The following is a 15,570-nucleotide window of genomic DNA, read 5'->3' as shown; positions in this document are numbered from 1 at the left end:
GACAAATCCAAGACACAGTAAAATCAAAGAGGAGATCCCGTTGTGGCTCAACAGAAACGAATCTGACTAGTATCCATGAGGACACAGGTTCAATCCCTGGTCTCGTTCAGTGGGTTAAGAATCTAGCACTGCTGTGAGCTGTGGCATGTGCAGGTCACAGATGTGGCTCAGATTCTATGTTGCTGTGTCTGTGGCACAGGTCAATGGCTACAGCTCTGATTCGCCCCCTAGCCTAGGAACCTCCATATGCCGTGGGTGCAGACCTGAAAAAAAAAAAAAAGACAAAATAAATAAAATTAAAGATATGACAGAACATGATGACAAAGAGAATATGATGGGTGAAGGATTATAAAGAAGTGAAATATTAAACCAAGGTTTCAAGTCTGGGGAAGGGAAAAATACTGTTGCCATTATAAAAAATCAAAACCAAAAAAACACAAACTATGAAACAGCAAAGACAGGACTGGGAAAATGAGGCTGGCCTTAGAAATGCCTACTGAATATCTTCCCTTGCGCATCTCTCCCTCAAACATCCCCCTCCTCTGTTTAACTATAATGGTCAATGGCAGTACCGTTCATTTCCTCATTCATTCATTCACACAAAGTGGCAGGCAGTAAACTGGTCACTAAATATTTTTAAATTAGTAAAACAGATATGGTCCTTGTCTTCACAGCCTCACTACTAGCAGGGAAGATAGAAATTAAACAAGAAATTACAGAGACGTGCAGAACGGTAAGGTAACACAACAACCACACCTAATCATAAGCCCTGTCCTTCAAACAAAAAAAACCCGGGTGTCCTTGGCCTCACTTCACACAATTAGTGCATCCTCAAATGAACTTTAACCTAACTCCCAAATATCTCTTATCTTATCCTTTCCACTGTCACTGCCTGGGCCACGATAATCTTTGTTCTGGTTTAACACGGGAGCTTCCTGCCTCCAATTTTAGTCCTCTCCCATTCATCCTCCAGAGAGCCACCAGAATAATCTTTCAATAATATAATCTGCTCATGGCTCACCAAATGTTTCAGCACAGTTTACGTCCCTTAATAATGGCATTCATGATTCTTCACGAACTGATTTCTCACTACTCCTTTCTCTTCACAAGATGTACTCTGGGGCAGACTTACTCAAAGTTCTCCTAACATGCTTCTCCTTTTCACCCCTTTGCACTTACAGTTCCCCTCTCTGAAAAAAACTCTTCATACATACATCTTTACAACTGGAAAGGCTAATTCTCATGTGTCCTTCAAGAATCTACTCAGAGTCACTTCTAAAGCCTTCTCTCGGCCCTAGTAGAATTTTTTCTTCCTTGGTTTTTCTTCTCTGTAATCCCATAATATCCTGTGCATAGGAGTTCCCGTAGTGGCTCAGTGGTTAATGAATCCGACTAGGAACGATGAGGTTGCGGGTTCAATCACTGGCCTTGCTCAGTGGGTTAAGGATCCAGAGTTGCCATGAGCTATGATGTAGGTCGAAGACGCGGCTCAGGTATGGCTTTGCTGTGGCTCTGGCGTAGGCCAGTGGCTACAGCTCCAATTCAACCCCTAGCCTGGGAACCTCCATATGCCACAGCAGCGGCCCTAGAAAAGACAAAAAAATATATATATATACATCCTGTGCATATCTCCTTAGAGAGCTATTCCCACTTTGACTGGCAGTTTCTTTGAGGGTAGGAATTGCGCCTTGTTCATGTCTGAAATTTTGATTTCCAATACAGTGACCAGGAGAGAATAAGAATACTGGATAGATTAGTTGAGAGAGGTGAAGACATAAGATATCCAAATGGAGTTATCCTGCAGACAGTGAAAAAAAAGAAATGGAACATGGGTATCAAGATTGAAAAATACAGATCTTAGAGCCGACTGCTTCAGGTAGTAGTAGAATCTCTAACAGCAGATAAAATCTTAGGAAAATAGAAGATGAAATACAGAGAAAAAGACAGAATTTCTCAAAGTGTGAAGAGTTACTTTTTTATACACTAAAGTAAAATCGGTCTGTCTTGGTCATAATTTTCACATAGAACAATGTCTCTGATGAAAATTAATGATTTATCATTTTTGATACCTGCTTTTCTAGATGATACAAAATAAAGTAGAGGAGAAATCTAAATGAGAAATAATTTTAAAGAAATGTCATTTAAGGAGTTCCCGTCGTGGCGCAGTGGTTAACGAATCCAACTAGGAACCATGAGGTTGCAGGTTCGGTCCCTGCCCTTGCTCAGTGGGTTAACGATCCGGCGTTGCCGTGAGCTGTGGTGTAGGTTGCAGACGCGGCTCGGATCCCGAGTTGCTGTGGCTCTGGCGTAGGCTGGTGGCTACAGCTCCGATTCGACCCCTAGCCTGGGAACCTCCATATGCCTCGGGAGCGGCCCAAGAAATAGCAACAACAACAACAAAAAGACAAAAGACAAAAAAAAAATGTCATTTAAAACAATAATAGTAGGGAGCTCCTACTGTGGTGCAGTGGTTTAGGAATCCAACTGCGGCGGCTAAGGTCACTGCAGAGGCACAGGTTCAATCCCCAGCCAGGTACAGTGAGTTGAAGCAACTGGCATTGCTGCAGCTGTAGCTAGGGTTGAAGCTGAGGCTTGGATTCAATCCTTGGCTGGGGAACTTCCATAGACCATGGAAGTAGCCATAAAATTTTAAAAATAATAAAAAAATAAATTAAAAAAATTAGAGAACAATAATAACAGGAGTTCTCTGGTAGCTCAGCAGGTTAAGGATCTGGCACTGTCAGTGCTGTGGCCTAGGAACTTCGGCATGCCAAGAGCATGGCCAAAAAACAAATTGTGTTAAGAATTAGGAAATGGAGAGGGAATATTTATGGAGAGCTATTTTACATAAAATTACTGAGCTATGATCAGAGATTATATACTCTGGGGTAAACAGGTAAAAGGAAGCCCCTCTCCCATTTCTATCCTAACCACCACCACCCCCCCCCCCGCCACTATTTGTCTTTTTCTGTGAATGCTAATTAGATATTTTATAGGTAACTGCGGTCTCCCTTAAGAGTTGTATAGACCTGGTGTTGATAACAGGCAAGAAGTGGCTCCTCTCCCAAATATAACCAGAGGCTGGCAAAATAGAGAACCCCCTTTTTTTAGGCCTTCTCCTCTGGGTTTAGAGCAAACTGTACATGCAGTAGGCACTCCTAGGTAGACGTGGTAGCAGAAATGGCTTCTGCCACTGGAAGGCAGTTATGTGTGTCGTGGCTAAGAGGGGAGGCAACACAAAAGAAGACCATAAATTATAGTTTCATCTTGTGCGCCAGACTATATTGAAGCATCCTAGTTAACTCCGTGCTGATTTCTCTTTGCTATCTCCTAGCTTTAGTAAAGTACTAAATGTTCCAGCCTGGTCTCAGCTGTGAACTACGGGAGTATTAAGAGAAGACTCACCTCTGGGACAGAAAATTAAAGAGAAAGCAACACTCTGTGAGGTCAGCAAGGGATTCCGCAGGGAAAGGTGAGTCTTTGGGAACAAACATCCTTGCTGGGAGCTCCGATTATTCCATCCCATGTGCAGAAGCTCCTTCTAAAGTCAACTCTGGAGAATCCTTTATTTACTAAGACAGAAAGCAGTTTTCTCCTATCAAAAACAATCTTACTGTAAATCCAGGTCTGATTCTAAAATCCATATTGTTACTGGCTGTTACATCACACTGCCTTCAAAAAACTATTAATAGAAAACTGTTCAGCAAAAGTATGGGAGAGAATCATTTAAGAGGAGAAGGAAGAAAGGGAGGGAGGGAAAGGGAAGGAGGAAAAGATGGGAAAGAGGGAGGGATTTCTCCAAAGAAATAAAAAGTCATTGTGGATTAAACGTCAAAGTTGGAAATATTTAAATTTAGTATATGCACCAAGTTAGCATATATGAAGAGTAGTTCCTGCTATATAGCTCACATTTAATATGTGTTAATTCCCTTCCTCAGGAACAAAGATAAGAGCCTAGTGGAAAAGTGCTGACTTAAAGTTTAACTTTTGAAGTTCAAATGTAATGTTATTTAAAACAGACACCCAACAACAACAACAAAACTCTACATTTCCTTATTGAAAAAGTATTCCACAGGTAAAAAGAACCCAGAATGGAGGTGATTATGATGTTATACATCAATTTTCTGTTCCAAACAATAAGAGGAACACACTCACTTCTCCAGTATGGTTAAATGTAAAAATATATGCAAATTCACGACTTCATTAAACTGCAAAATCATCTTCTTTATTTACTTTATGACAATAAAGTATACTATCTTTTTGTATATCTGCTAAGCCAGGACGATTCAAGACACTTCAGATTTCAGGTGGCTTGTGTACAAGTTCCCCTGCAAAAATACCCTCCCAACGAACATCAGCCAAACCCCTTCCTGTTTTTCAACCTCGTATGTTTACTTTCACATCTGCTGTAAAAGATAAAAGCAACAATGGGGACATCAACCACATGATCCTGTCCTACCAACCCGGAAATGAAGCTATGAAACCAGAGTTGCTGTGAAATGAGTCTTTAGAATACAGGCACACAGCCTTAAAAATGTTACAGTGTAAGTCTGAATCAATCCAAAGGTGGACAAAACCATATATATTTCTATAGAGCTATAATATTTATTTATATATCATAATCATGCAGACACATAGATGCCCAATTTAAGTAGGAAAAAAACGTGTGGGTCAAGATACACAAATTCTTGTTCTTAATCAAAGTTTATTTTTTCCATCTTCAGAAGATCAGATTTTATCAAAGGGAAAAGGGAACTAACATTAGTTGAGTATTTGTGTATGCCAGGCACACTGCAAGGTTTATTTCTGTTATTATTATGTATTCTGTGTTATGTGGGTATTATCCTCATTTTATAGAAAAGTAAACTTTGTACAACTTTGGACACTTTGCTTAACTTTTAACCTGCTACTTAAAATGTAAAATGGGGAGTTCCCGTCGTGGCGCAGTGGTTAACGAATCCAACTAGGAACCACGAGGTTGCGGGTTAGATCCCTGGCCTGCTCAGTGGGTTGCCCTGAGCTGTGGTGTAGGTCATAGATGCGGCTCAGATCTGGCATTGCTGTGGCTCTGGCGTAGGCCAGTGGTTATAGCTCCGATTCGACCCCTAGCCTGGGAACCTCCATGTGCCCCAGAAAGCGGCCCTAGAAAAGGGAAAAAAAAGACCAAAAAAAAAAAATGTAAAATGGAATGAAATCACACCTACTTCATAGGGTTGTGGTGAGGCTTAAATGTAAAAATAACGGCTAACATTTATCTGGTGCCAGACACTGCTCTAAATATCTCACATATAATAACTCATTTTATCATCATAACAGCCTTAAAAGGTAAGTATTTTTGATCATCCACATGTTATGCAATTAGTAAATGGAGGTACAGAAGTTAAGTAACTTGCCCAAGGGCACTACCAGCTAAGGAGAGAAACTAGAGTTTAAACCCTGGAGCCTGCTTTTCAACACCTATGTCAGACCTATAAAGCACACAGCCCTGAGCATAGCTCATAAGTCATCAATAAAACACTAGCATTATTTTACCAAGCATATAACACCAACCCATAAATTGTGGCTGAACTGTGCTAAACTAAGTAGAAGAGCCAGAATGTTAACCCAGGTTATACTCTGTACTCTTCCTGGATTACATGTCTTTCCATGACACAGGACCCCTATTCCTAAGTTTTTTATGCATGCCCAGGCATTTCTACTAATACTAGATCACTAAACTTTCCTAGGAGAGGGGTCATGTCTTCTTTTTTTTTTTTTTTGTCTTTTTGCCTTTTCTAGGGCCGCTCCTGCGGCATATGGAGGTTCCCAGGCTAGGGGTTTGATCGGAGCTGTAGCCACCAGCCTACGTCAGAACCACAGCAACTCAGGATCCAAGCCGCATCTTTGACCTACACCCCAGCTCACGGCAACGCCGGATCCTCAACCCACTGAGCCAGGCCAGGGATTGAACCGACAACTTCATGGTTCCTAGTCGGATTCATTAACCACTGCACCACCATGGGAACTCCTATATTTTTGTAATCACATATACCCACAAGGTCTTGCTCACTGTGGGTAATCAATTAATACATATTAATTGAATGATCATGCCATTCCTCTGTTCAAATCCTCCCAAGAATTCCCATCTCAGAGGAAAATTCAAAGTCTACAGCATAAGCCAACTAGGAACTTAGGAGTACCACAGGAACTGCTCCTTCTACCATTTTCCCCTAGACCACCTTGCTCCTGCCACGCTGGTTTACTCCATGCTTCTCAAACACATCAAACATGCTTAACCTTTGTACATGCTGTTCTGCCTGGAATGTTCTTCTCCAGATATCATTCAGGACTCTGCCCAAAAGTCACCTTATCAGAGAGGTTGTCTCTGATCACTCTACCTAAAATAATCACCCCACTTCTCTTACTCTTTGTCCCCTTAATCTGCTCTCCCTGACCCTCACTAAAATCTTCTATTTTATCCCTGATTTGTATACTTTATTATTTGTCCTCTCCCACTGAAATGTCAGCTCCACAACAGACATCCCTAATCTATTTTATTCACTGTTATGTCCCAGTGCACTTAGGATAGTGCCCAGTAAATAGCAAATGATCAATAAATATTTATTAAATTAATAAATGGTAGATGTATTAGTCGTCTGTTGTCATACAACAAATTACCTCCCAAACTTAGTGGCTTAAGACAACAAGCATTTATTATCTGTCTCTGTGGGTCAAAAATTCAAGCGTGGCTTCGCTGGGTGCCTTTGGCTCAGGGTCTCTCATGAAATTGCAGTCAAGCTCTCATCCAGGTTTACACTCCTCCCACAGCTCCACTCTGCCTGAAGAATCTGCTTCCAAGCTCACTTTCATAGTAGTTACTGAGAGACTTGGTTTCTCACCATGTGGGCCTCTCCATGGGCTGCCTGAATGTTCTTAGGATATAGCAGCTGGCAATCTGAGTGACAGGAAGAGAGCCAGAGAGGACCCAAGATGAGTGTGTCCAAGACAGAAACCACAGCCTTTTGTAACCTAATCTTGCTGTATTCTACTGATTAGAAGTAAGTCACTGGGGGGTGTGATGACTGTTGTACAACTATAAATGTAATAAAATTCATTGAGAAATAGAAAAAAAAAAAAAAAGAAGTAAGTCACTGGGTCCAGGGCACACTCAAAGGGAAGGGATTACACAAAGGCACGCACACCAGGAGGCAGGGATCACTGAAGCCGTCTTAAAGGCTGCATACATAATAAAAATGCACAGCAGACATAATAAACATCTAAAAACAAAATTAAAAAAAAAAAAAACCTTGCCATTTGGTCACCCAATATATTCTTTTAAGATATTTATTTAAATATGATGCTGTGATCATTATGCAATCATGCACCCCAATGCTAGCCTTTTCAACTTCACGAAACACCGAAGATGTTTAACTATTAAACATCTCTTTTTTTTTTTTTCTTTTTAGGGCTGCACCCAAGGCATATGGAGGTTTCCAGGGTAGGGGGCTAATCAGAGCTACAGCTGCCTGCCTATAACACAGCCACAGCAATGCAGGATCTGAGCTGCGCCTTCGACCTACAGCACAGCTCATAGCAACACCGGATCCTTAACCCACTGAGCAAGGCCTGGGATCAAACCCGAAACCTCATGGTTCCTAGTCAGGTTCGTTTGTATTGCACCATGACGGGAACTCCTATTAAATATCTCTTGTTAACCAGTGCTCATTAACAATTCTGTTAGAGAGAATACAGCTTGCAAAGAGAAGTCAACAAAAACAGCATCTGGAGAAAAAAGAATTATTGGATGAATCTTGCTGAGTAGATGATATCAACCTTTTTAAAATATGGACTTGATAGTGGTTGGTATTATGTAAATGTTGTTAATTTGCTTAGGTATGACAATGGTATTGTGATTACATAGAATAATGTCTTTATTCTTAGGAGATGCAATCCTGAAGTATTTTAGGAGTAAACTGTCATGATATCTGCAGCTTACTTTCCAAGAAAATATGATACACACACATACAGAGAGGCAATGAGAAGCAGTCAGATTTATAACCCATGTCTTAAATCTTAATTATCCTGGAATTTGCATTCTCACTACACTTCTAGTGTGTCCCCTATATTATGTATCTTGCTACTGTACTAAGCAATATCTGTTTGGGGGAGTTGGGAAGGGCAATGAAAGACATGATATTGACCATCTGACCTCAGAAGCTGACAATCTTATTGGGAAACACCAGTTTTATGCACGATATAAAATAACATGACAAATTTGGTATGTAACAAATAAATGCTGCAAGAGTGCAAAGAATACCAATAAACTTTCAGAAAATAAAAGATCTTTGAAATCTCTTTCTTCTAACAGGTCTCTTATTCTTGGCATCCTTTCCCTTAAATACGTCTCCATTAAAGATTTTTACCTACTGGCAACAAGTGACTGATTATTTCTTACTTACAAAATTATCTGGAGACTATCCAAACATAAAACACATGTTTTGCTCATCTGGAACGCAGGATATGATTTTTTAAATAAAATACTATTTACATCTTCACTGGAAAAAAACACTAAATATACGATGTGGATTTTCTTGCTTTCAAAAGCAATTGTGCTATTTCAAGTGTTGAGGATGCCAGAAAGCTTGAAGATTTAAAAATAACCTCACAAAGAGCTCATTTCCAACACCAGATGGAAAGAAATTACTCTAAAGACATACGTGTAGGAGGACATATATACAACATCATATGATACCACGCAAAAGGTTTATATAATTATATAATACCATTAAGATTCACAGGACTCTGCAGGTAGTAAGTTAGCAACAGCGTAGATTCTCTGAATCATTAAAAATGATAAAAGGACAAGAAACTGAAAGTGGGTGGTAGCAAAAAAAAAAAAAAGAAGAAGCCTTCACTTTAAGCTGCCTTCCATGCATCCTTACTGCATGCTGAAATGGTTGGCAGGTAAAATTTGAGGGCTTAAATCCTTGGAGCTCCTGACAGTTCTGCCTGTGTCCATATGGTCAAAACTAGCGGGGGTGGGATGGCAGAATGAATTTCAAAAATCTGTACCCAGTGTATTATCAAGGTGAAATACTTCACTTGAATATATGTAGAATTTCAAAATAGTTAATTGAAATACATGCCTGACATATAAGTTAAAACAGCATTTCCTTAGAAGTTGATGTACTCTAAGACATACTATTAAGATCGCATTGTGTTAAAATGATTCTAATACGGTTACTCAATTTATGTAAGCATTATATAAGAGCTGAATGGCAATCACAACTGAACCTGGGCATAGTCCTACATATTCATAAATAACTAAAAGCATACATTTCTGTTGCACTGGCAGGTCACAGGCTTAAATTTAACCAATTCAAAACAATCCTATGCTTTACTGTTGTTAAATCACCAAGAGGCTCTCACTCAAAACTTTTATACCATAACTTTATGATTTAATGCTATTAAAATATAATATTAAAGTTTTATGAGTGAATATTAATGTAGAAAGTAACTAAACCTCAGTCTATGTTGTGTCCAGGGCTGCAGTTCAGACATATAAAGGGCCTACCAAAAGTTTGTTTGGATTAGGATGATTTTTGTAGAGGACAGAAGGCACAAAGAGGAGTCAGGTTGCATTTATAAATTACAATTAACTATTATACCATATTTTATTTTCTCTTATTATTTCCACCTATTTCAAAAAAGAAATTGAGGTGTTCCTGTTCCTATTCCTGTTAATAGATAATATTATTAGATAATACAGTTGACCCTTGAATAACAGGGGTTTGAACTGCACAGGTTCACTTACCCAGACTTCTTTCAATAGTAAATACTACAGTACTACACCATCCAAGGTCGGCTGAATCCTCAGATACAGAATCACATATATAGAAGAACCACATATGCAGGAGGCCAGCTATAAGTTACACACTTTTTTTTTCTTTTTTTTTTGGTCTTTTTAGGGCCGCACCCTCAGCATATGGAGGTTCCAGGCTAGGGGTTGAATCAGAGCCAGAGCCACTGGCCCACGCCTCAGCCACAGCAATGCCAGATCGGAGCCGCATCTGCAGTCTACACCACAGCTCATGGCAACGTTGGATCCTTAATCCACTGAGCAACAAGGCCAGGGATCGAACCCACATCCTCATGGATACTAGTCAGATTCGTTCCCGCTGAGCCACGATACGAACTCCTACACACAGATTTTCAATTGCGTGGAGGGTCAGCACCCCTAACCTCTGCATTGTTTAAGGATCAACTATAATATAGAATTATAGATATATATTGAATATAGATAGAATGGAATTAGATAATACTAGAGCATCTACTACTTCCTCCAATTTTATTTATCAATATAAATACAGTTCCTATCCATTCTACCAGACAATCTTGCCTCTTCTCACCCACTCTGCCAAGATAACGTTAACCCTATCCAAGCTCTGCTCCACATAGCTCAGAAACAATGTTAATTTCTACAAACAGACATCACCCCAAAAACTGAGAATAAGAGAAGAGAGCCTAAATTAATTGGGTAGAAACAACCCAAAGAGCCCTCAGCTATGGACGGAAGAGAGTAGATATGTTAGAGATAATCAGGAGATAACTGCAAAATGAGCACTGTCTTAATAAATGCAATAATAAGAGTTCCTGCTGTGGCACAGTGGGTTAAGAATCCAACCGCAGCAGCTCAGGTAGCCGCAGAGGCTCAGGTTCAATCCCCAGCCCAATGTAGTGGGTTAAAGGATCTGGGAGCACCACAGCTATGGTGTAGGTTGCAGCTGCAGCTTGGATTCAGTCCCTGGGCCAGGAACTTCCATATGCCATGGGTGCAGTCATAAAAAATAAAAATAAATGCAATAATAAAATAATAAATAATAAAATAAACATGGTAGTTCCCATAGTGGCTCAGAGAAAATGAATCTGACTAGCATCCACGAGGACGCAGGCTTAATCCCTGGCCTCAATCAGTGGGCTAAGGATCCAGCATCGCCATGAGCTGTGGTGTATGCTGCAGACACAGCTCGGACCCTGTACTGCTGTGGCTGTGGCGTAGGCCGGGAGCCGCAGCTCCATTTCAACCCCTAGCCTGGGAATTTCCATATGCTGTGGGTGTGGCTCTAAAAAGCCACAAAATTTAAAAAAATAAATAACACTCGAAAAGCAGCTAATTTATTTTCGAATACTTCCAAGGTGGGTATAATCTCACTTTAATAAAAATAATTAGGAATTCCCATCATAGCACAGCAGAAGCGAATCCAGCTAGGAACCATGAAGTTGTGGGTTCGATCCCTGGCCTTGCTTAGTCGGTTAAGGATCTGTGGTGTAGGTCACAGAGGCGGCTCGGATCTGGCATTGCTGTGCCTGTGGTGCAGGCTGGCAGCTACAGCTCCCATTGGACCCCTATCCTGGGAACCTCCATATGCCGCACATGTGGCCTTAGAAAGACAAAAAATAAGAAAAAACTTAAAAAATAAAAAATAAAAATAATTAGAACAATGAGTGCTCTAATTACATCATAATCAGATTCTCCCACTAAAGCTTTCCTAAAACCAACATTTGAAGTAGGGTCAGTGAGGCAGTTAATTCTAAGATCAGCGCTCAAAATAAAATATCAAAGTTCTCCTTTCCAACACCTCCATTTCTGAATGCTGTTCATTGTTTAGCTCTTTTCTTTACCCTTCTCCCTGTGTATTCTTTAAATAACAAGATAGTAAATCAAAATACTAATCTAACCCAGCGTGTACACCAGAGCATTTGTTACACTGCATTTTACTGAGCACACCATGAACCCGCTGGTAAAAAAGGACACAAAGTAAGCCACCAGTGACATAGCAACAAACTTAAACAAAAATCAACATATATTTGGAATCCAGCTCTTCTCTAAAAACTATTACAAATGCAATGAATCAATTACCTGCTAGAATTACCTTACTAATTTTAGGTTCTTGACATAAACAAGGCCCTTATCTCCAGGGCTTTATTCAGAGGGAAAAAAAGCAAAGTTATTCATAAGAAAACAGTTGTTAGAATTATTATTGTTTAGCTCACAAATAAAATAAGATGATTCTTTGCTCAAGCAATGGGGGAAAAAAACAAGTCCTTTAGAGGTAGCAATGAATCTGCATCTGAATATGCATGTGACCAATCACAAATTTGAACAGAGTCCTGGAAAAATACACTGGCAGCACTTGCACTGGCCTGCTTCTTAGACAACAAGGCAACAGATTGTATGTGTAAACATATGCTCCTCTTGACTTCAGAACCCCATCCAGCTGCCCATGGCCACTGATACTCAAAAGTTATAAAATCAAATTACTGATATTAAATTAGATTTGGACAGAGAAAACAACATAAGCAAGCCCTATCATTCACATCACAAATCACAGACTGTGTATTTTAAATCACAATCTACTGGTAAGCTTATCAAAGTATATGCAGAGAATTCAAGAGTCCTGTAACTTTTAGGCAATGCTTCTCACAAGCTTAACTCTGAAGCTTTCTTAGGAACAGGAGGAAGGAAACCAAATAGCACTGTAAGCACATTATCTCCCATAAAATGAATCTGTTTAAAATTAAGACCATAAACTAAGGAATAAAATGGAAGGCTGGCTCTGTAATTTCCAAATTTGTTAAGCTGCAAACAAGAAAACATCACACTGCTGAATTTTAAATGCGAGGCATAAACCTGACAAAAGAAAATAACAGGAAGAATGCATAGGTCATATCTCCCAACAAAATGCCACAATCATTTTTTTTTCAGAGACAGGAATCATTTTAAATAATTTGTTAATTTAGATATTAGCTTAGAAGTGTTCCTTAAGAGGGAAAAAAAGGAGGCATGATACAATCCAGAAAGATTTGTGTACTATTCTGTTAAAATTATATATGTTATCATATCATGTTATTTTATATATTATATTGAGGATAAGCCTACTTTAAAATACAGGCTTGGAGTTCCCGTCGTGGCGCAGTGGTTAACGAATCCAACTAGGAACCATGAGGTTGCGGGTTCGCTCCCTGCCCTTGCTCAGTGGGTTAACAATCCGGCGTTGCCGTGAGCTGTGGTGTAGGTTGCAGACGCGGCTCGGATCCCGCGTTGCTGTGGCTCTGGCGTAGGCCGGTGGCTACAGCTCCGATTCAACCCCTGGCCTGGGAACCTCCATATGCCGAGGGAGCGGCCCAAGAAATAGCAACAACAACAACAACAAAAAAAAAGACAAAAGACAAAAAAAATAAAAATAAAAATAAAATACAGGCTTGTCTGCCATATCTACTATTCAGATGCAATAAATATGACTGGCATGTTTAACAAACATTAAGGAAATGTTGGCCCTTAGACCACCAAGAAAGAGAAGAGACACAGAATGCAAGTAGAAACTCACCTAAAAGATAAAACTTTCTTCTAATTAGTTTAATCTATTGTGGACAACTAGAAGTTTCCAAGTGTTAAACTTGTTAATTGGTGGATTTCTTAGCTCTGAGTAGAATGGAAGCCTAAGACATTTTCTTAATCTACCATCAGCCATCATCTACCACTAAGAGCTGCACACATTAATGGGGCACTTAGGACCTAAATCCTTTTAACAAACACCAGTTAAAATTCAGCTGGCTGGCTATATTAATGAAGCTCAAAAGAAATTCAAAACAAAAACAAAGAATTCTATCAAGTTCCTTTCACATAGGGAATTTTCCCCCCACACTTCAAACGACCACTTATAGAACTTTTTCTTTTTTTGTTTTTTTTTTGTTTGTTTTTTGGCGCTGCACCCACCAGGGCCACAGCAATGCTAGATCTGAGCCTCGTCTGCAACCTACACCACAGCCCACAGCAATGCCAGATCCTCAACCCACTGAGTGAGGCTGGGATCGAAACTGCAACCTCATGGTTCCTAGTCAGGATTCATTTCCACTGCGCCACGACGGGAACTCGCTAGAACATTTTTAAGAGAATTGAAAACAGGAGGAATATATATGACAAGCATAAATGGAACCTCCTGACCAAAGGTACAGAGAGTGGGAAGTATGGGTTATTAGTGAGCAGGTCTTTCAGTTGGAAAATACAAGTAATAAGGAGAACTGAGGTGGAAAGATAGATTGGGGGCCATATTATACAGGAACTTACCTATAAAACACTTGGTTATAAAACACTAGCACAAATGTTGGGAGAATTTCAGTGAGCCCTAAAGATTAAAAACATTTATTTCTAAGCCTGAATTCAACTATACAAGGAAAAAATAGTGTAGTTTTGTTACTAAAAGAAAGAGGAATCAGAAGGTTAGCATGTTGAACCTGGGTCTGCAGATAAGTTCACTTTTAATAGGGGCAAATATACACCACACTTCAGTTTCCCCAGGGATATGAATAACGGCCTTTTACCTTAATTATAACCTTCCTGTAGCAAGCACTCTGAGTTAACATCTTGATACCAAGGCAATTTGATGTTCAGCCATTTTACATCCACTTTTAATGTCATTTTTTGAGTGCTTATTGTGTGCCATACATTCTGCTATGTACTCCACGCGGATTCTATTAATAACACCCCAAGAAACTACTTTATAAAACCAAAATGGTCAGCTGGCAAAGAACTTAACGTTTCCAACTTACAGAAAAGGAAGTGAAGAGTACATCAAGTTTCCGTAACAAGTAAAAGTTAATGCTACAAAACAAAACTGGGATGAGAAAAATTATATAAACAAGATAGATACTTGTGTGTGTGTATTTGATTAAAAGTCAAACCAACTAAAAATATTGCCAAGACTGAGAACACAGAAAATTAGTAATGAGCAACAGCATGGAGTACAGTATACATCCTCAAGAGAGCATAAATTCACTATAACAATATCCGAGGCAGGAGACAACACCATTTCTTGCAATCTTTCCTAAAAAAAGAAAGGAGAGAATAGCAGCTGTGAAATCACCCAGACTACTAAAAAAAGCTCTGCCATCTATTAAAAAAAAAAAAAAACTAACTCCCAACCAGCAATACATGCCAAAAAAACACGTCTCCACAGACTAGTCATTTATGGTAGGGTACAGTTAGAGAAACAACAGGATGGCAATCGCTATCATGTGGCCAGAAACCAATCCGTCAGCAATTCGTTTCACGTGAGATCACTTTCTCAAGAGAATGCCCGTTCCAGGGAAGACTAAACCTGTTTTGGCAAAGCCCCACCAGGAATAACAAACAGCCTGGCGATGCATCTCGGAGTGCGAGCCTAGCTCCAGCCTCTCCACAGGTAAAGGCAACCCAGCGAGCAGAAGGAAATATGTCCAAGCCGACAGATGCGCGAACTGAAAAAGGAGGTCACGGAGCTCAGGGAATCGATTTAACCCTTTGGTCCCTGGGACCTGAGAAGACTCAGCGGGAGAGCATACGGCCCCCGGGCTTGGGGGATTTTTTTTAATGATGTGGGGGTCTATGGCGGGAAGGCCTTAAAGTCCTTCCAAGGCTCCCTCCACCCTTCAGACTGCGCCTGACTTATCCAGACTGCCCAGCTACCTCGTCACCAAGAAATCACTCTGCGGCTGCACCCCACACCTTCGCCACCCGAAACCTGCAACTCGCCCCCATCTGGTTCCCTTCCA

The 15,570-nt window shown here is 40.1% G+C and overlaps 1 protein-coding gene across 1 annotated transcript in view; it reads right to left on the bottom strand.

The window, feature by feature from the left end:
• EPB41 (erythrocyte membrane protein band 4.1) overlaps window positions 1-15,570 on the bottom strand; it is a 168,611-nt gene that overhangs the window by 152,491 nt on the left and 550 nt on the right. The window lies entirely within an intron of this gene.

This window comes from Phacochoerus africanus, chromosome 8 (assembly GCF_016906955.1).
Source record: "Phacochoerus africanus isolate WHEZ1 chromosome 8, ROS_Pafr_v1, whole genome shotgun sequence".
NCBI lineage: Eukaryota > Metazoa > Chordata > Mammalia > Artiodactyla > Suidae > Phacochoerus > Phacochoerus africanus.
This window is presented reverse-complemented; position numbering and strand designations above follow the sequence as displayed.